This window comes from Equus przewalskii, chromosome 17 (genome assembly GCF_037783145.1).
Source record: "Equus przewalskii isolate Varuska chromosome 17, EquPr2, whole genome shotgun sequence".
In the NCBI taxonomy this organism is placed as follows: domain Eukaryota; kingdom Metazoa; phylum Chordata; class Mammalia; order Perissodactyla; family Equidae; genus Equus; species Equus przewalskii.
This window is the reverse complement of record NC_091847.1, coordinates 58,568,471-58,589,577: the sequence shown is the minus strand read 5'-3', so window position 1 is coordinate 58,589,577 and position 21,107 is coordinate 58,568,471. Positions and strand designations below refer to the sequence as shown.

At 39.0% G+C, this 21,107-nt stretch overlaps 2 long non-coding RNA genes across 4 annotated transcripts in view; one reads left to right on the top strand and one right to left on the bottom strand.

Moving 5' to 3' along the window:
- The window catches only part of LOC103553715 (uncharacterized), a 181,842-nt gene that overhangs the window by 114,151 nt on the left and 46,584 nt on the right, over window positions 1-21,107 (bottom strand). For all 3 annotated transcript variants that reach the window (XR_011528815.1, XR_011528816.1, XR_011528817.1), the window contains exon 3: window positions 17,441-17,540. This is a non-coding gene — a long non-coding RNA (uncharacterized lncRNA). The remainder of the gene's footprint in view (window positions 1-17,440; window positions 17,541-21,107) is intronic.
- LOC103553714 (uncharacterized) lies at window positions 1,448-19,204 on the top strand. Its single transcript, XR_545525.2, has 3 exons — window positions 1,448-2,359; window positions 3,236-3,439; window positions 17,235-19,204. It is a non-coding gene; the product is annotated as an uncharacterized lncRNA (long non-coding RNA).

The window sequence follows — 21,107 nt, the reverse complement described above, 5'->3', positions numbered from 1 at the left end:
ATAATCTCAGCTTCAATGCTTCTCACTTTTGAGCTATATTTCAAAAACACCATGTCTCTTTCCTTCCTCTTATACTGAGCAAAGGCTTGAATACGTGGTATCAGTTTCTATCTAAAGAGAGCAGAGTGTGACAACCTACTCTTTTGACACAGACATGTTTAGCACAGAGGGTTCCGTGGCTGAGATCCAGGCCATCATGGAGGAGACAGAGCAAGGAATGTTTGAGGCCCACTTTGGCGAGGCTCCAGGCACTCCGTCTTGCTCTGTGTTGATGCCTATGTGTGTGAATGAATGCTCAAGGCTAAGTAGAAAGTGACTAGCCGTAAATTTTCACATATCAAAGGATGTCAAGACCCATAGGAAACAGATTATATCCACTATTTCCAAAGTGGTAAAAATCCTTAGAAGATGTTGCTTTCTATATGTTGCGTGCCTAGGTGGCCACTTATCCATTGCCCTGATTCCCTGCGAGTTTACACCTCTGGTCCTAGGGTATACTGAATAAGCCCTCCCTTTAGTTTTCACAAGTGTCCTGATAGTTTGAGCTCAGATTCTAGCTCCACTGTTTCCCAGGAAAACTAGGGCAAATTCCTTGACCTCCACCACCATTTTATCTTGTAAATGGTGTCATGTGTAAATGGTAATAGCGGTGCTTACCTCATAGGGTGGCTGTGAGAACTATATGTATTAATGCCTGTGAGGTGCTTAGAATAGTGCCTGGTTTGTAGCAAATACTCAGTAAGAGTTAACCATGATTCTTTTATGACTCAGAAGGTATTATGTAGTGGTTTCTTACATTTTAGAGTCATCATTAGTTATCTGCCTATAAATATACATATATATGAAATAAATATCAGGACATACCATATCTAGAAAGAATACACATTCTTATTGTGTGTAATGTATAATTTTTTGGTCTAGGCTAAATTGTAAAGTATCAGTTGATTCTTTAAGTTGGAGTTTTGCACATAACATGTAATAAACAAATGGAGAGCACACTATTTATTCAATACTAAGATGCAATTTTTCTTCTAACAATTCTCAATTCTGAAAATAACTTGTAATCAATGTGTATAAAACTTTTGGTCCCCCATTCAACAAATAACTTGTTTTTGGAATCATGAAAATAATATTTGGAAATATATAGACACATATACACACACATATATATAGGTGTTAGTGCTATGGAATAGATTCCGACTCCTAGCAACCCTGTGCACAGCAGAGTGGAACGCTGCCCAGTCTTTCTGCGCCATCCTCTCAACTTCCGGCGCTATGTCAACAATGCTTGGTTGTTATTCATAGGGGTTTCATGGCCAGTGTTTTCGAAAGTGAGAGTCCTGGTCCTTCTCCCTAGTCTGTTTTAGTCCGGAAGCTCCACCAAAACCCGTCTAGCATGGGTGACCCTGCTGGTATTTGAAATACTGGTGGCATAGCTTTCAGCATCACAGCAACATGCAGCCACCACAGTATGACAACAGAAGGTAGTATGGTTCCCTGACTGGGAAAGGAACCTGGGCCATGGCAGTAAGAGCAATGAACCCTAACCACTAGACTACCAGGGCTGGCTATATATGCATATATATAATCAAATACCACCTTTTTACGTGTGTGTATGTTTGTATATAAAGTGGCTTAATTCATAAAGATATTGATACATTTGACCATATGAAAATTAAAAGACATTTAAAGAAAATGACAAGACCAGTCACCAAATGGGAGAAAGTACATGCAACACACAACTGAAGGTGATAGCATCAAGAATATATAAAAAGTCATACAGATCAATAAGAAAAAAAATAGAAAAATGGAAAAAAGACGGGAATAAGTATTTCATACAAAAGCAACACATTTGGGGAGCTGGCCCCGTGGCCTAGTGCTTAAGTTCATCACGCTCCACTTCAGTGGCCCGGGTTCAGTATCCAGGCAGAGACCTACATCACTCTTTGGAAGTATGTTGTGGCGACAACCCACAAACAAAAAAAAAGAAGGGGCCCGCCTGGTGGCGCAGCAGTTAAGTTCGCACGTTCCGCTTCAGCGGCCTGGGGTTTGCCGGTTCAGATCCCAGGTGCAGACCTATGCACCGCTTGTCAAGCCATGCTGTGGCAGGGGTCCCACATATAAAGTGGAGGAAAATGGGCATGGATGTTAGCTCAGGGCCAGTGGTCTTCAGCAAAGAAGAAGAGGATTGGCAGCAGATGTTAGCTCAGGGCTAATCTTCCTCAAAAGAACAAACAAACAAAGGAAGGCCATGCTTATTCAAATGATGATAGTGTGTCCTGAACCAAGAATTATTATTAATCCATTTCCAGGCATCTGGGGTCCAGAAGAGACGGCAGCTCGTTTTAAAAGATTAGCGGTGAGTGCATTATTTGCTTTTACGACTTTCCTTGTTGTATTTTGTGTTGTACTTGGTATCTTATGAGAGTTACTCCACATATCATTGCCTTATTTTTTACAGTAAATGTCAAAAGATAAAATTTCACAAAATAGAAGAGTGTTTCACATTTTACAAAATCTACTATGGTGATTGCTGCTGAGTAGGCAACGGACACCATTGCTGATCCCTTCAAAGACTCACCAAGTGTTTGGGGAGCTTAATGAGATAGCAGAAATAGCAGACAGATTTAAAAAACAAAAAAACTAGAGAAGCCTATTTACTTTCTTTTTCTTTTTGCCAATCACCTTTATTTCCCAGATCACAAGGTGCTGCACACGCCATGGGCTCCAGGTTCCCAGTGAGAGGTACTAATCAGATGGAGGAGAATAAAGTCCACTGTCGAATTTTAAAAATGAAATGTGTATTTCCATTTGTAGGTACAATCAGAAAGAAAATGTATCACACAAAATGGTTTTAAAAAAGACTCTAGAAGAAAGATTTTGAAATTCATGAATCTTCTAATTATTACGACCTACATTTAGATTTAAATGCTATAGAAAAGCACAGCTTTAGGCATATTATGCTTTGCACTTAGTAATTTTAAGTTTAAAATTAAAATTCGCTATTGTGCTCAACCAAATTCCTGGTAATTGAACAAAGAATATATAATTTAGAGATGTAGTAAATGTCAATAAAACATCATGGGTGACCAATATATAGAACACAAAAACAGAAAGCCAGAAATTTGAGCCAAGCTAACAAAACCATTCATAATCATGTAACTAATTATTCACTCTACATAGCATGGTCTTGACTAATTCCAGAAATGGAAAGGCAGAAATGTTCTCTTCCCAGAACTTTAAGAAGATGATGACAACAGACTTGGCCTTGGATCATAATCTCCCAACAGTGCTGTCAAGGAGTTCAGCTGAGGAGCACATGTGCACGTTTCCTCAATGGTCACTCCTGGAGCCACGCTTCAAGACTCATCTGTTCTCACTCAGAGAGCTTTCTAATTCAAGAGGAGCTAGGAGTGGGGGATAACAAGTAGGAAAGCAGGTAAAGACCCATGTCATTCCTTCACTCATGCAATAAATAATTATTCTGTATCTTCTACATGCCCAGCACTGTGCCGGATGCTGGAGAGTAATGGTGAGCAAAAAGGCAAGGCCCCTGCCCTCATGCAGCTCACAGTCCTGTAGGGGATGCAGCCAAGTGATTGGAGAAGGAGATTGCAGAATGGTGTGTGCTGTAACAGGGGAGGCACCGAGGGCTGTCACGCTTCCAGCAGTCTGAACTTTAAGAATCCATGAACGCCTTCCCAAATCAAAGTGTAAGAGTAAGCCAATGTCTGCACACGAGGATCGCCTAAGATCTTTTTAAAATTATAAAGCACAGGCCACACTCCAGATCAACTTAAATGACAATCTCTGTGTTTGGGACGCAGGCACTGGTAGTTTTTTAAACTCCCCAGGTGATACCAATATGTTGACAGATTTGGGAACCACTAGTCTAGAAACAGGAAGATAAACAAAGGGGAATTGAAACTGCTTTCTGTATAACGGACCTCGTACCATTTCAGGCTACTAACTCAGATGTGCAAAAAAAGAAAGTCTTTAGTTTTCTGTAGATGACTGTAATTTCTTTTTTAAGCCCCCAATTCCACAAAGTGGCTAAAGTTTCTGTCAGTCGATCCATGGTTCCTCTCACTCTTCCCTCTGCTCTTTCTTCGTTGGAGCTGTGAGTAGGGAGTTATAAAGTACCAGAGGAGGAGAAAGGGGTAGCAGGGATGAGCATTCATTGAATCCCCAGCTAATATCCATCCATGTTGGCTCCATTAGTCCCCTCAACACATGGCCTCTCCAGTGTCACTTTCTGAAGTCCCTGGCACAAGCTGCCGCATCCCATCCCCAGGGGCTTTCAGGTCCCCAGGCTGGCTGCTCACAGCCTCACTGCTCCTGGTCACGATAGCAGACATTCTGCTCTGCCCCACGTCACCCTGAAGTTCAAGGGGCAGGGGTAGCCTTTAAAAACAGGGAATTATTGAGAATGAAAAATACTTTAGTAATATATCAAGGGGCCAGCTCGGTGGCACAGCGGTTAAGTGCACATGTTCTGATTCGAGGCCCGGAGTTCACTGGTTCGGATCCCGGGTGCTGACATGGCACAGCTTGACAAGCCATGCTGTGGTAGGCATCCCACATATAAAGTAGAGGAAGATGGGCACGGATGTTAGCTCAGGGCCAGTCTTCCTCAGCAAAAAGAGGAGGATTGGCAGCAGATGTTAGTTCAGGGCTAATCTTCATCAAAAATAAATAAATAAATAAAATAATAATATATCAACATAAATCGTGATACTTATGTCTCCTTATCACCCACTAATTATGCAAAAGAATTTTTATGTTTGTCAAAATTTGCTTGGCTTATATTATCTTCAACCCTCTGCTTCTTTCCTGAAGTCTTTATAAGCCACTTGTCCATTTTGTAAGGGTTAAATTTTTTTTTAACAAATATAATCCATAAACCTACTTAACTGAATGCACAAAACTTCAATACTGTGCAAAATATGAATACTAACAAGCTCGGAAGATGGCCCTGTCAGCCTCTCCACCTCAGAGAATTCCTACTATTCACTCAGGAAACCCCCTGGACCACAAGTAACTCATGACTGACAGATAGACACCTGGGCCAATTCTTCTTAAGAGTAGTCAAATTCTTCATAAATACAATTTAAGCCTGTTTAAAGATGAATACTGGCCAGCATCTGTCTTGCAATATTTCTTTAGCTACCGTATGAATCTCTATTTTGCAGACTCATCTCAGGATTGTGTTTCTAGCATTGGAAATAATAAACTATTGAAGTGAGAGCCTATATTTATGATTGGTGATATCATTGTTACTTTATGATTTTATGATTTTTTCTTGATCCCTTGAAAAACTAAATGCCTGAGAATATACATGTTTAGGTCCTATTATATCTATAGATCACTTCCCATTGAAAGAAGCAAGAATCTGCTGGAAGATATGAGGATCATTTTTCTTAAGTTAGGAAATATTTAACAAAACAAAATAGCAGTTAAGCATGTTTTCATAAAGTACGTTTAATACTAGGTAAACACGGGGCCGGCCCCTTGGCTAAGTGGTTAAGTTCGTGCGCTCCGCTGCAGGCGGCCCAGTGTTTCGTTGGTTCGAATCCTGGACGTGGACATGGCACTGCTCATCAAACCACGCTGAGGCGGCATCCCACATGCACAACTAGAAGGACCCACAGCTAAGAATATACAACTGTGTACCGGGGGGCTTTGGGGAGAAAAAGGAAAAAAAAAATCTATAATACTAGGTAAACAGTATTTGCAGATTTGGAGAAATGCTGAAAGGAAACAAGAAATCAAATTAGTGATTACGTGTTAGGCGGTTGGGAAATGGCCATTTTTCTTTTAGATTTCCTTGAATCTTTCAATGATTATTGTAACACTGAATATTTTTTGTAATCCCTTGATGTTTATTATGTTAGATATAAACAGAACTACAACTCTCCTCCCTAAAATATAGTTTAGGGTATCTCCTGGCTTGAGTGAAGTTTCTTAAACTGTAACTAAAACCTCCAACCTGGTAAGTCAGTAGCACAAGATTTAGGATACTCCTAAGCATCAGCATTATCATGGAGTACACTTTCTATAAAGGCTTTTCTACATCTGAAAGTTTCTTAAGGGTCTAACTACTGTGGCAGGTTTATTTTTTAACGCTATGATGGTATAGGTATGTCAAAGCATTTATCATTCATCAATAAGAGTGTGCACAGGCTGAGTGCTCTTAAATATGCATGACTAAGTTTGCAGTGTGCCCTGGGGTCATTTATTTGCTATATGGCAGCTGCCTGATGGCCTGTTATTTGATCAGTAGTACTTCAGAACTCTGTGTGGTATAGCAGAGAAAGTTCAGGTTCAGAACACGGACTATGAAGATTGAGTGAAACTACATAATGACTGAAAGAGGAATTAAAAGAGTTCTAAAAGAGAACAAAGATGAGCAAATCTGTTGTCTTTTTATTGAGAAAGCAATAGGAGCATCATCCTGGCTAGGATCAACTTTCCATATACCAGATGATCTTCTTGTACAGTGATGTTTTTCCTCCTTAAAGTAGGCAGACTCCATGTCACACTCTGTGCCACAAAAGTGAGTTCTTACAGACAGGGTAGAAATGGTATCTGGATTATGGAGGGAGAAGAGTATTGGATGGACCTACTGTCTTTTGATAAGAAACAGATGGGCTGCAATTCTAAATGGAAATGAAAATATCCCAATACAGAGACTTTTCCTCCCATCTCTTGGCAAACTCAAAATCAGATTTATTGAGCTTCAGCTACATTTAGGTGCTATTTGCAAAGACTGTGGAGTTCCAGAGATGGTCTTACCTTGTGCATAGCATACTCAATTTGGAGCATGTAAGTATAAACAGCTAATATGCAAGGCAGAGATAAGGAATGGGCCACAAAAGAGATGACTCAAAGTTTGTGAGAAAGTAAGATGCCTGACTGAGATCAGGAGGAGCTTTATGGAGGACATAGAACTTGATGTAGACTGCACTGATAAGATTTCAACAGATTGGATGTAAAGAAGGCTTTCCTGGGGATAAGAACTATAAGAAGAAAGGCAGAAAGGCAAGACCTAGAGATCCTGATGGGAGAAAGGGGGTGCGTGGAACATAAAATCTATATAGCAGAGCGAGAGAAACATACTGCAATCCAGAGGGAGCACACTTGCAGACCATGAGCTCAATGTAACCACCTTGTGACTTGTCTGTCCTGGTCACTATTTAGTTTTCTTTTCTTACTGAAAAGAGAGAGAGAAAGAGTTAGTTTTATTTGAATTAGTTACCAGTATTCAAATATTGGGAGATTACACATAAAAACCTAAATATTTGGCCTCTCCTGAACAATCTAAAGGTCTAGGCCTGCATTCCCACATACCAGTGATCAGTGGAGATGAGCAGAAGCGGACCTCCGCACAGGGCGCAAACTCTGTTGATGGCCACAGTTTCTGGCACTTCCTATTGCCTCTGCAAATGTCAGTTGCTATTTATTAGTATGACTAGACTGGCTTTTTATTATTAGTGTTGCTGTTGCGGTGGTTTTGTTATCAAGACAAAAGTTTTCTTAAACTTTGCTTTAAAGATTTTATTTTTCATTTTTCTCCCCAAAGCCCCAGGGTACATAGTTGTGCATTTTTAGTTGTGGGTCCTTCTAGTTGTGGCATGTGGGATGCTGCCTCAGCATGGCTTGGCGAGTGGTGCCATGTCTGCACCCAGGATCCGAGCCTGCGAAACCCTGGGTTGCCGAAGCTGAGTGCGCGAACTTAACCACTCGGGCACAGGGCCAGCACCTTAAACCTTGCTTTAAATAATTCTTGTGTATCTGATGCCTGTAGATATTTGATTTTTTAACCTCCACCATAAATGAAGATCACAAGACAATGAACATCAGCTGGAAGCATTTGTTCTTCATTTGGTAACAAATGACAAAGCTCTGAAATGTGGCTGATTGGAGGTGTGCTGTAAGAAGCTTAATCTAGAAAAGAAAAATAAAATTAATTGCAAGGGGAAAATAGAGGTGTAAAAAACAAGTAGATGGCCAATTCATCATTCAAGTAAGAGATAAACAAGGTTGGAGTTCCATGGCATGAGTGGCAATGGAAAGAAAAAGACACATGTCAGAGGTACTGCAGAGATCAAATCAGGCAAGTTATTTAATTGGAAGAAGAGATGGAGAAAGAGACAAGCAATCGAAAATGACACTGATATTCCAGACCAGGGTAGAAAGGCAGTTCCACTAACAGAAATAGAAGTGAGTGAAATCTGGAGTTGTTGCTGATTTTCCCAAGGAAGATTATCACTTGCTTTGGGGCATGCTGAGTTTGTGTTGCCTGCTGAGCATCCTACTGGAGAAATACATCTAGATATAGAGCTATTCCTGAAAGTCAACAGACCATAGCAATTAAAAGCATGGGCTTTGGAATCAGCTAGAGCTCAGATTCCTCATCCACAATATGAAGGTAATATCAGATCCTACTTTCCTGGAGAAGCCTAACTGAGGAAATATTTAATGCACAGTGACTGCCTCATAAAAATTTTTATGTATTTGAGCTGAGGAGTAGCTACATGTAAATGCTCATGGAAGCTATGAGAATGGGAGAAATAACTAAAAACAAGACTGTAGAAAGAGAGCATGTGATGTGAATGCCACTCAAAAACAATGAGAAACACAGTGATAACTAAGCCAACCTTTTAGTGATTCTGGATTCAAGACTGGATGTGGAGTTATGAACCAAAAGGCCCCGGGATACGATATATCTGCTCTTAAACACCCAAGAGGCCTCTCTCTTTCGGCACATTGATTGTCCAACTCTGTTTCTATGTAGCTGCCTGGTACATTTATCTCCAGTATTGTCTACTGATCTTAGAGTCCATCACTCGGTAGAGAGGACTGGTGAGTCAGGAAAGTCTTGATGCCTGGATGAATGGATAGATGAATAGATAGACAGACAGACAGATAGATAAATAGATAGATAGGGGAGATGGTGTATTGTGGAGCACTGCCTGAAATTAAAAGGATTCTGTCAGAAGATCTTATACAAGGTTAATTAACTTAGAGATACAGTAGACTCCTGGCATAATAAATTTAACATTTGTATTTTCAGCCTCTCACAAAAGTTGATGATATGCAGACAAAAGAGAAAATTGGCTAGGGAGTAATCCTACATAACTGTCAGCATTTTTATCTCAACACGTCTCTCTTGTAAAAAAAAAAAGAAATTATCCATTTCCAACTCTCTTTCCCAAATATTTAACCCAAAAACTGGAAATAAAAGTAAAGAAGCCAATGAGAGCAATGATTGGTTGCTAAGATTGGCATGTTCAATTCAGCAGTGACTTGGTGCCTCAGAATGATATGAATATCTTCTATGGAAATAAAATCACTTGATGAACAGTTTTCATCTATACTGCAGTCAAAATAAAAATTGTTCACTTAGTAAGAAAGAAAACTTTATCAAAAGTTGAAAAGATTGTTAAAATGTGATGTTGCATCAACATCTTACATGTTAATTTGGGAATTCATGAGGTGTCATGTGTCATGTGTGTGCACTATTGGTTGGTTAAGGGCATGCCTTTTTATAGGGAAATACCCTTTAGAAAAACAGTTGGTCGGGGACCAGGCCCATGGCATAGTGTTTGGGTTCACACGCTGTGCTTTAGTGGCCTGGGGTTCACGGGTTCGGATCCCAGGGGTGGACCAACAGACTGCTTATCAGGCCTTGCTGTGGCGGCATCTCACGTATAGAATAGAGGAAGATTGGCACAGATGCTAGCTCGGGGACAATCTTCCTCAAGGACGAAGAGGATTGGATCATTAGGCAGAGAAATAGGAATTTAAGTCTCAGTTTGCCACGTAGCCACTTACTTCTGCATCTTGTCACATAAATAAGCCTTGGCAAGTATGTCACAGAATCAGCCCAGTCCTCAGTTTACTTATCACAGAAGAAAAGACGGTGAATGGACTGTACTAAATGACCTTTAACTCTAAGAACTTTCCAGGTCTGACAATTTATGACACTCTATAGAAGTGGATTCTGCAATATGTATTGTGTTAATGTTCCACTCTTTTTTTACACTTCTTTAAATTATATGTTTGGGATGAGTAAAAGAGTCTCACGTGTTTTCACAGAAGACCTTGATTTTTGTTAATTTTCCCCGGTACTGGGTTCCAGAGTGACTGATAAAATGGGGCTATCAGGTGAAGGCAATTTTCCAAGCCTTCTCATTAGAGTAAGCCTAGAGATCGCTTCCTAAGAACAAGATATGATTTTGAAAAATTTCTAACTAGCCAAGAAAATCACATAGGGTCTCTTTTAGCTGCTTCTTGTGCTCAGTTGTACTAGTTCCTCAACAGAGGCCAGCATCTACTTGGAGTTTGCTGTCTTTGTCAAGTTCCTTTTATTCAAGCAAGAGGCAGTGGTGGAAAGTTTCACCAAAACAAAACTCAAAAGTGCCTCAAATTAGGACATATAATCTGTCTTTGTGGTTCAGTTATAGTTCTTGACCAAACCTTGCCAGAGGGAGCGCAGCACAGGTTATGGGGCCCAGTCTACAGCTTCCTCACACATATCTAGATTCAGCTGGAACAGCTCTAAATGAAACAAAATAAAACCCTCAGAACGGGTTTTCCTCAAAGGCTACATTGATTGCTCTTCTTCGACTGAATTCTGTTCATCTTGATATACTGAACAGCAGTTCGTAGTAAGAAAAGATATTTTTCAACAATATTTTTTATAATAATTATTATCACTTTAAATTTGAGGGATTGAAAACGTATTTTGAAATATTTGACCTAAATTAGTTAAAGCTGCGCTGACTTTAGAACATATTCCATTCTTTGTGGCTGACACTACAAAAATATTCCCCATCTGCCAAGCTCCGAACTCAACGCATTCGAGAGTAGACTCAGAAACCTGCTCCACTGGCTAGCTCCGACTGTTAAAACAGAAACTCGTTCAAAACATAGAACATTTACTGGCTTGAGATGGTCAAGGACCCCTTGGAGAGATTACAAAGCATGCCAAATAGATTTCAGGCAATTAAGATCATAATAAAAAGTACATCCAGAATATCAAGAATTTACAAGACAGAGCCATATTATTTCTGAAGACTTTATGGCATGTCCTTTTAACAAGTTTTAATAGCTCTTCCTTGAATAAAATGCTCACAATGAAACTGGATAATCAAAATTGCTCTCAGCCTCTTTGCCTGAGTCAGATAGTACTTGCCAGAGTTTTTAGAGTAGCATCAGAAAATACTGATGCTACTAAATCACTTACTTCAAGATCAGAGCCCTCTAATTTTAAATCACTGATCAAACTAAGCCATTTGGAGGCGCCCTGATTTCTCTTGCTTCTGAGGCTTATTATATTCATTACCTCACTTCAACCAGGTGCTGGATGACTTGTTTCTGTTCTAGTTAGAGCCGATGTAAGAACGGTTTAATGATACTAATAAGTATGGGCCTGAGTCTGCCATCCCTGTGGCCATGCAACTTCCATAAAGTCAAGAAGCCCTTTCAAAGCGCCTTAACCTTGAGGATTCACGTGCTGTCCATATGGGAAGACTTGTACATCTTTAAGACGATTGCTTCTTTGTTGCTATTATTATCTTCTTCTCAAAACAAATAGAACAAACAGTGCACGTCATGCCCATCTTTTTGAGAGAAGATATCTTCAGAAAGCCCTTAATGGGCCAACTGGAAACTGTTCTAACAGTACAGTCTTTCCTGGTTTTTCAATTTACTGCAGGTGGATAATCTCGGCAAAACCCAAGACAGTGAACAGATTGAATCACTTTTAACAGTTTGAGTCTTGAACGAATTCCAAAGTGCTTTGACTCAAGCTGTTTTGCTTTCCTTTAACTAATACCTCAAATAAAGATTAAATAATTTTTCTTTGAAAACTGGCCCAAAGTACTGGAAAATTGCATGCTTTTGAAAACCACATTCATTATAAAATGAGCATTTGAACATTATAATTACACTGATATTTTAACTGGTGTCGCCATAAATTTAGGGGCAGGGACTGTCTCTTCAAATCTTTCTTTGGTATGCTGAAGTTCTCTTAAAGAGACACAATTCTAATAAATTGAGAAAATAAAACATAACTGGGATATTTTGTTATATAAATACTATAACGGGCTTTGAAAAGAAAAGTTGCAAGCTTTCAACATTGAATACAGTAAGGTATTTTCCAATCTTGTAATTGGGCCTCAAAAGTCTAGTTTGGTATAAAATCCATGATCAATTTAACACCAACGAACATTTAAGGCTGAACTTGCTTACCATCAACTGAAACAAAGATCAGGAAAGTAGAAGCATGCATGTGGCTTTAAAAGATGGTATATATTCTGTTAAATTATAGTGCATAAAATAAAATAAATCAAAATATAAAGCTTGACCGACTAGCATGCAATCTCTGAGATTCAATTTCAAGATACTTGAAAATGACCTCTCTGTTTAAAGTACGTACATTTAGACGTCTTCAAAATTTTCTTTGACTTTCCCTTGTTGATGAACACAGCCCAAACTACCTCTTACTTCCTTGATTTAAATACGGCAAATGCTAAGGAGAAAGCTAGATTACTGATTCTGGACATAAAGGAAGTAAGCATTAGCAATAATGCCCAGTAGACTTATCCTAGGGTATATATAGAAAAATGTACTTTTTATAGACATCCTGTGTCAAGGAAAACCTTTCAATGGAGCCATCTCATTCTACTATATGCACAGGAAATGTTCACTGTCATAATCACAAGGATCAATGAATACTATAGAAGCCACATTGTGAGGTTAAATGAGTGCAGACTTTGCCATTATTTTCAGACTGACAATTCCAGCCAAATTTATATTGATTCTTGAAGGATAGGAGCTATCGGGGAGGTGGCATAAAGATAATTTATCATAACAGTTCCTTTGGAATTTAAACATTAGGGGAAAAAAATCCAAAATTGGCACCTGTGTCATATAAAATGCATAGCTACATAAGAAAGCCTCATCTTTTTGTAAAAACTTCTGTTTCCCCAGTTACGCTGCTTGAAAGTGAATCTGTGTACCAGAAGGTTGTTCAGGATTATGAAACTTAATGCATTTCACCACAAGCAAATATAAACATTTTCAAGAAAAGCACAAGGCAAGACACATGAAAGACCATATGTTTTCAATGCTCTCCATGTCAAAACAATACCAGTCTCCAGAAAATAACTGCTAGTCACATGGAATTATTTTGCCAGATATCTTCCAAAAGTTACTTGGAAGAAAGTACAGTGCACTCCACGTACCATGTAATAGATAAAAATAGATTTCCCCAGACCAAATGTATTACACTGATGAATTATTTTATTGGCCATAATGCTTTATAAGATTTCTGAGTTTTACTGCTCATGGGTTAGTGGCAAAGGTGAAAATGAGATAAGAGAAAACAGAGGCTTAATTTTCTGGAAAATGTTTCTCAAGAAGCTGTGTCAACTCCTTTTAGTTAAACTAATATTCTTGATGTAGAAAAATAGACAGGGCATTTTCCCCTCCCAGAGGCTAAGGGTTTTTTGTTTTTTTTTCTTCTCCTGCTGAAAGCCTGTAACCTTTCTCAGGTTCATGCAGCACTTGCCGTTCTCTATGTTGAAGATCAAACACACACACACACACACACACACACACACGAGAACAAGAACAAATCAACTTAGGAGGGAAGGGGTGAGGCAAAGGGTCTCTATGAGACCTTCCAGCTGTAACATTCCCAGGACTACCTTTTAACCAGCATCAAAATACTGCTCAGCAAACTAGATGGATGGGCACGCAAATGACTTGTTCAATCACTCATCCTCTCTCACATTGCTCTTAGCATGGCCTCTTGCATTGCCAAACCACTTTCTAAATAATGAGAGCAAAAACTTGGTGAATGAGTCCTGAAAAAAACCCTCTAATATCAAAGGAACAAACCATTCCCTAGAAATAGCCACCCACCCTGAAGACAGGGAAAGCGAAATGGAAGGATTCTTCACTCATGATTCTAGGAGGATTGTCTGTCCCTTCTAGAATGCCCTTCTTAATGTTTTTATATTTTGACGGCCCATAATTTACTTCTAATCTTTCCATTTCTTGAAGACCGAACACACTCCAGACCCTTTGCTAGGTGCTTATTACACCTTACTTCATCCAATCTTTTCAGCAACCTAAAGCACATCTGGATGTACAGAACGGGCTAAATAATTTGCGGGGCCCAGTGGAAAAGGAAAATGTGGGGTCCATGGTTCAAAAAAGCAGGTAAACAGTGTTATTACAGATACCAAAATGCATACAAAGCCTATACCTTTCTTCCATAGCCTCTCCCTCAAAATTTGCTTTGAATTATTATTTGCTATTTGCTAATTACTGTTTATGTTTTTTATTTCCTATTTATTGTTGCCTTCCCTCGGCCTCAGGAATACTTGCATAGCCGCGCACAGCGTCCCAGGCCTTGCTGGTCTATGGAGTGTATTAGCACCTGCACACAGACAGCTCATCAGCCGCCAGGCATCTCATCTTGTCACACCGGCCCCTCAGTTGGGGGTGGGGGTACTGAGCCAGGCCTCTTCCCCTCCCACAAGCCTAACACCCCAACCCAAGGTAGATGGGACACACTAGTTACCTGGATGGGGAGTGGGGAAAAGTCTAACAACACCCCAAAGCCCCGTGAAATATACCCTGGCCTGGCTCTTAGATACTGCAGGGCCAGCGAGACCCTCCTTGCACCTGGCCCCTGCCAGGAAAGGAGGGCCCCAGCTGTCACTAGCTGGTCCAGGAGGCCAGTGAGGGCCCAGGGAGCCAGGGGGCAAGGAACTGGCAGCCAAGAACCACCTCAGGGTTATCTGACTTCACTTAAAAATCATAAAATCAAAGATAAAATTACTAAGAATTTTAGACTGATGACCATAGCACCTTAAACCAAGCATAGGACCCTATTAAACACGAAGCCCTGTGTGATTATGCTGGTCACATGCCCATGAAGCCAGCCCTGCTGACAGAGAGAAGACATCCAATAAATATTACTTTCTCCCCCTCAACCATCCCCTCATTCTAAGAACCCCAGCTGCCCCACCCACTCACCCAATGGAGGCAGGAGGTTTCCTAGACGAAAATACAGCAGATATATTTCCACCTAGGGAATCTTTTTTTCTCTTCTTTTTTTTTCCTTTACACATGAGCAAACTGATGCAGAGAGAGCTTAAGTAACAGGCTAAACGATGATCCATCTAGTATGTATGTGCTGGACCTGGGTCTACAAGCAGAGTCCTTGACCTTTCCATGATGCGCAGCTGTCAGGTAGCTAAGAGTGGGAAATGAATGATGAGTGCTTCCTAAGAAATATGCTGATGTCTGACAGTGTTACAACCCTGCTTCTACCACTGACTTTTAGGGAAAAAAAACCAAAACATCTTGACACTTTCAGCAGATGTTTGTGAAATGTTCTCCTTTTGCATGTTATGGTTTTAATGTGAATGCAATGCTTACTTAGAACAATCAGTCTCCTCAAAGCTAGCCATTACCCTGTTAATTACTCGTATATGGTATAATCTATAAATAGTGTTGTTTCATTGATTTATGTTTTAGAAATAAGACATATCTAATTGTAAGCTTATTATAAGAGTCTTGAAGTGCATTATAAACTTAATCCTGTAGTAGTCTTGAAACGCACGTGTGTCATTATGTAAGCAAAGGTATTTTAGATAACTTTTTTGTTTCATTCTTTAATTAATATTAATCAAAACATTTTTAAAAATCACATTATAGAAAATTTAGAATGCAAGGGAAAGAAAATAGATCACCTATAATCTCTTCAGTCTTACACAATCACACTTTTAATTTTGGTGCATTTTCCTTCCTGTATTGTTACATAAGCAACAACATGCAATCATACCATAGTATTTTGCTTAAATAAAATGAAAATTTAAAACCAAAGATAAGAAAAGCCTCCATACATGATTTTATTATCTTGTCAAAAGACAGACACATGGGCTAGATCCTTTTTAAAAATCATTTCTACATTGGAACTGAAATTATAACTTTGAATTTGAAAAATACTAAAATGAAAAAATAAGTAAAAATCTCCAAAGGCTCACCTAAGAAGTAAAATTTTCTCCCTATTCCACCCATCCAATTCCATCCCCTAGATTTAATGACTCAAAGTTTGGTGTATATCTTGCTCAAAATTTCCCAAATCTGGATAGACATATATAAATATACATGAATATACTCATGAATTATTATAAACTCTGAGTCCTACTGTGCATGCTGGTTTGTAACTTTATTTGTATACTCAGTAGTTTATAACCTACATCTAGTATTCAAATGCTAAATCACCGTTTTGACCTGCTTATGTTTCTTAATGTCTACCTAAATAAGTAAAGCCTAAAAGGTAAGATATTTTCAAGTCAGAAAATATCATTTCTCACACTGACATACCTAGAAGTCTTTCTAGCATAAAGATACTCTTATTGACTGATCATCAATGGAGCATCCTTCCAGGCAAAAGTACTTTTGACTACCTCCTCACTTCCTTAGACCTTCATTTATATGTTTCTGGTGGAACTGATTCCAGTCTCTGTGTTGCCACTAAATACACAAGTCAAATCTTCTCAACTAAACTACAAGATACAGGAGAAAGGAACAAACCTAACGTATCTTGTTTCTCCTGTAGTCCTTAGAATAGTGTCTTGAACAAAACATGCCTATAGTTAATGTTTGTTGTTCAAGCAAGTGAATGACTGACCGACCCAATTTATATTGAGGTTTCTTGCTCCTAGTAGTATTAGATTCACACTAATCAATCCAGATTCTCAGGTAGTCCCTCTTTGTGACTAACGTTTGAGATGACAGAGCAAGTCAGTACATCAGTGCTGCCAAAACAACTAACGGGCCCATATAACCACTCACCTGAAGCCTTGGTCTCTATCCTGATAATTAGCAGAGAAATTTCATTAGGCACCATAGTAGACTTTTAAAATATCCCCTCACATTTGACTGTTTTTAACCTACTTGAGCAGATCAGGATAGTGATGAGCTTCTAAAAACTTGACCCTTTTTGGTCTGTGAGAATAAATAATTGTTCAAATAAATCCTTTTTGTCAGAGTTTGAACTCATAATTCTATCAAATTACACACATATGCCTTAACCAATGAATACATACATGCACGTCTTTGTAGCCGCATTAGTTTCTCTATTCTTCTACATGCTTGGCCTCATAAATAATATTTTCCCTTGTTTGATTCCCTATTTCTTTTAGATTTTGGTTATGCAAATTTCCAAATGCACACGAAAAAGAGAATGGTATAATAAACTCATTCCTAAACTTCAACCAATTATTTAGCAAATGTTTACAACACTAAAAGTGACATAATTTGTTCCCGGAGAATTCTACGACAGTTCTTATCAGGATCCTTTTCAAATGGTAGACAAGGCTCTCTGCAAAAGTAAAGAGGACAGAATCACCTCAAAATGAATGATCCTCAGGAAGTGAAAGCCAGAAGCACGTGTGCACCCCAAACTGCAGCTTTCAGCGCAGGACAGGCCTCACAGGCAGGCACCTCGTCTGCAAAATAAAGCAGTGGAACAGAGTGAAGAGCAGAGAAGGCTGCGCGATGGTCAACATGCTGCTGTGCGCCCAGAACTGCATTGGACCCTCCAGCGCACACAGAGAGGGTACAAGTTATAATTCTTGCTATCAAGGAACTCATACATTCGTAGGAATAGATAAGCTACCTAGTCACCAGAAGAAATGTGTACACTTGATAAGCCAGAAAGAAATCACACAACAGCGTTGAATCATTTACTTATACCCTATGTACTTTATTTTTTTTTCAGTCCAAGTAATAATTTTCCTTGTTGCCAAATTACTGAAACATATCAACGATAATAAACATATAGTTTGCTGGAAAATTCCAACTTACCTACCTTTAACTAATCAACAAAACCATATAAAGCTACAAGAAACTCATGTAGTACATATGTTACCAATGGTCTTATTATTTCTGTTGCGGCCCCTGTAACTTCTTTTTAGTTGACTGATCTGCAGCAAAGTTTTATAGAAACGATCCTCCAGCTTATCCTTTTAGTATCAGAATTCACTCTGATCTACCTAGAAGGTAGGCCAACAGCTGGACAGAAGAGGAGTAAAGAAAAGTGAAGTGGAATCATGAACCTTACTCTAATTGCTCATCCACATTATGAAGTGCGGTCCAAGGAGCAGGAGCATCAGCGCTCCCTGAAAGCTTGTTAGAAACGCAGAATCCCAGGCCCACCCAGCTCTAGTGAAGCAGAATTTGCGTTTTAGCAAGATCCCCTGCTGATTGGTGTGATCATTAAAGTTTGAGAAGCATTTTCTTCTATCTCTATGCAGGGACTATGACGCCAGAACAAAACCAACAATTGTATTATTTTGCCACATCTCTGACAACATGATCTCTCTTGATTAGAGAGTCAGGTCTCACTTACTTTTTTTGAGTGACATATAAGCTCATGGATACATTTGATTTAGAAATCTTTTGTATATAAATCTTGAGTTTAAAGACTAACACTTTTAGTTGCTCTCCTTTAAAGTTAATATGTGGAGTTAACACCTTTGGCTTCTAGAAATCAGAAGTCTTGGCTAGAAAAGAAAATCATTTCACATTTCCATAATAATAAGCAGATTCATCTATGTCTCTCTGTCTCAGCAAGAGAAAGTGAATAAAGAGTAAATATTAAAACCAAATATCAGATAGAATAAATGGAAATATTGCCATTAGCATACTCTAACCCAAGCTATTGTAAAAACACGTGTACACACAATTTCAATTATCTTCCATAGCCATCTCTTACAGAGAAAATATGGATATAATTTTTAAAACATTTTGTTTTCTGGGGAGGACCAGCCCGGTGGTGTAGTGGTTAAGTTCACACTCTCCACTTCGGCAGCCCGGGGTTCACCAGTTCAAATCCCAAGCATGGACATACACACAGCTTACCAAGCCATGCTGTGGCAAGTGTCTCACGTATAAAGTAGAGGAAGATGAGCATGGATGTTAGCTCAGGGCTCACCTTCCTCAAAAAGAATCAAAAACCGAAAAACATTTTGTTTTCTGAATACCTGCAGAATACTTTTAACTAGACAAATATGAAAAAATTAAAGTGCTTTTCATGTTATTATATTGGCCCCTCTAGTAAACTCTGAAATTTAAAATAATTTAAAATGCTAATAAAATAATTTTTTTAGTTAATTATTTGTCTCTACATACCTTTTGACTTTACCGATGATAAATATATAAATATACAATTTAGCATTGTCTCTTGTATCCGGGTTAGAATACATATGTCACAAATGTCTTTATGAATCCAAGAATATTCAACAATCTTTCCCAATTTATGACTTTTATTAAAAAGACACATCTGATCTCAATAAACTAACAGTTCCTTTGGAGAACTGCAATTTGATGGAATGGGAATGAGATGAACTGGCAGACCAGAGGAGTGTTCGGCCTTGGTCACGGGTGAAAGGACAGATCCAGACATTGGACGTGTAGTCGAGTAGGCTCCAAGGTGGGAGGCAGGAGGGGACAGTAAACGAAGGGAGACTTCTCTCCCTCCTCTTCTCTCCTCCTCCTCCACCCTCACCACCAGCTCCTACACCCTTCTTCACAGATCGAAAGACTTTTTTCCTCAACTGGTAGGGAAGGCCTAGAAACATCTTTACATTGCTACCAATAATTTGCCACAGGCAGCTTATTTAAAGACTATCCCTAAAGACAGAAACATCTACTAGTCTCATCTAGTAACTTTAATCATATCTATGATTTTTAACACAGGACACAAAAACACAGGTATGATCTTAGTAGTTAAAGATCTTCTTAAAGTTATATTAGAAGACATATCTACCTAATATGTTAGAATCATAAACATAACAGCAATTCAGCAACCAACTTGCCAAAACCTCAGCTGCCTGCGAAAGGCAAGATGCTGGCATACGACAGATGTAGGGCTAAGAAATGAAACTAACTTCATCATGGTTCGAGAAGACATGGGCAGAAGTCTAAGTTAGACCCTCCAAAAAGGGCATGGAGAAGCCAATTCACGCTGGACCCCCGGACCCATTTTCGTATCCACAAACAATGGGATCCACACCTGTGGTAGGCTGCAGCAGGACTTGCAAGCAGGGACAGTCCTTAAAGACAGACAGTGGTAACACTCTTCTGAGATCTTTTTCTTATTTTGGCAAACAATTATATTTTGGGAATTGGAACATAGATATCTGAAGCTCCAATAATAGTTTCTAATCATTTTTCCTAAGAAATACGTGGCACTTCCTTCTTTTGCTTTTCTTATGCCAAAAGTCTCTCAAATTTTAGTTTAAATTCTCTTCTCCAATCTGAGATTATCTTTACAGACCCACATGCTGTAAAAGGATGTTGCCGCCTCTTGACAAACCCGTGTGTTTTTCATCATATGCAGTAGTATCAAAAAAATTATGTTGTTCAATGTTATTTGTGAAGTCAGTGTTTCACTTCCCTTATTCTCCTTTCTGTTCTAAACTCTTGACTTTCAAATACAAGAAGAGATTTTTTTTAAATTCTATCTGTAAACCCAAACTGTTCAGTTTCCACCTTAGAATTAAAATTTATAAGAAATACATTTTAGATATTTTTCTTCATGGTATCATTTTCTTCTTGGTGTATTGGCAGAAGTGTGTTGAAGTTGGTGGGTTGTAAGAATCTTGATACACCTCATGATTTGCCATGGAAACTACACCACAGCAAGTGGTCTCTCAACACCACTATGATTTTTCCCTCCAAGGCTGATGCCAAGGGTCACTATTATTCCATAGAAGGTGGGAAGATTCTGCTTCATCAAAAGTTCAGAGTTCACATTTTATGAGAAGAGCCTTATCTAACTCCAGAAGCAGTTTCTTCTTCAGATTTTTCTCTGTGACATGACATGTGCATTCACTTGCTGAGATTTTAACCCTAATATTTGTTTTCTCAATACCTCCTCAAGCCATTTGTTTTGTTCTGTTTTGTGTGTCTTAACATTTTGTCTAAGAGCTCTTTATCCTCCTAAATAAATTGGAGCAAAACCACTCACTTCTCAAGAGGTTTTTCAAAGTTTTGTTGTTTTCCTCCACCAC